Raw genomic sequence first — 1,723 nt, forward strand, 5'->3', positions numbered from 1 at the left:
CAGTTATGGACTGTTAGAGAAAAAACTGCCAGCGTCTTTAAACTTATTACAGTTCACTTACATGAAGGACAAAATGGGTAGCAATAAAGGAAAAATAATGTTTTGGTGATCATTAAAGACAACATGCCCTGTAATAAACCCATCCCAAGCGCCATCTAGTGTTTTCATAGTGAAGAAATCCCCTCTGCATGGATCCAACCACCCCAGAGTCACCAGTAGAAAAGCTCCACAATCAGATCGCGCTCCAGTGGCACCATCTAATGTCCCAAAATGTTCTTATAAACGGATTATAAACATTAATGAGCGGTTATGTTACAGTGTGATGCTCATACAGCTGGACTGCTAAGTACTTCAACTGTGTTGCTGTCCACTTCTTTTTGGCTAAGCAAATGATGAAGATTGTTATTATTATTTTACAGCTTTACAAAAATAGCAAAAAAGCAAAACATGGCGATAGAAATATATGATTTTACAATTGATTCAATGCAAAGATAATAACCCAAAAGGTAGAGAGTTATTATACCACCACATTTCACACAGCATATTATGAATGAGAACAGATTTCTTAAAAAATAAAAATAAAAAAGATTAAACATATACCAAAGAAAATAATACATTAAGAATAAATTAATCAAGTTAAGAGACATTTGGAGAAACTAAACCAGAGCAAGGCTGCTTTTTCTGGTGGCATCAGCCCCAAAGTTCTATCTATGATCCCAAGTCTGTGTGATAAGGCGGCCTTTTGCGGCTGGATTTACAGTGAGGAAGACCAAAAACACACTCCTTTAATCCATGGCCTCTCCTACAACCTTTAAATAGTGTCCGGATCCCAGGGAAACATTTGCCCAAACACCCTGGAGAGTACACAGAAAAGACAGGTGAGTAATCATGTCTTAGCAGCAACTTCTTTGCACCAACCTTTACCTTTGCACACACATTTGCATAAGTTTTCCTCAACAGTAGACCTTATTTGCTCGCAGTAACAATTCTTTCCTCCTCACAGATAACCACCACACTTCTTGATGAGGAGCAGCTGTGCAGGACCTGGAACAATAGGCTGATTTTTGTGTCGTGGTCTGGTAGTATTTCTTATGTAATTTCAGTGATAATCATTCTTTAGTTTTTTCATTTATTCATCGTTCCCTTTCCTCGGGTTATTTCTTTAATAGATGACTTTGAAAGGCACAACTTTTCCTTTCTATATATAATATAGTGGATACATTAAAAAGAGGATGTTGAACATGGAGCTGCCAGGCAGGCAAAAATGAGGAAGTTTTGTAGTTGTAGAGGGTTGGTGTGACAGAAGACCATACAGGGGATAGAATGAGATGGAGGCAGACTGATCCACTGTGGTGACACCTGAAGGGAGCAGCAAGAAGAAGAAGAAAATGTTCATGTTTATCGATTACTTACTTACTTATTAATTCATTTTGTTTGAACAGCTTTAAAACATGAATATGGGGGAACTTTGTCCATCACAGCTTAGAATTCAGTACATTTTGTAAAGATTAAAATCACACTTTTTTTTAAATCAACGTTTGATTCTTTGTTTTCCTCTTTATTTTTCTTTTTTTCTTTATTGTAAAGCTTTGCCTTGATATTTCTGTTAATATTTCTGATAGATACATATAGTAATCTGTAGTGTATACAGGCACACCGTAAGAGGGCGCAAGGAGCCCGCAGTCACGTTGAGCGCGAACATGCTTTTATTTTGAAAATCCAG

Source organism: Neolamprologus multifasciatus, chromosome 18 (assembly GCF_963576455.1).
Source record: "Neolamprologus multifasciatus chromosome 18, fNeoMul1.2, whole genome shotgun sequence".
NCBI lineage: Eukaryota > Metazoa > Chordata > Actinopteri > Cichliformes > Cichlidae > Neolamprologus > Neolamprologus multifasciatus.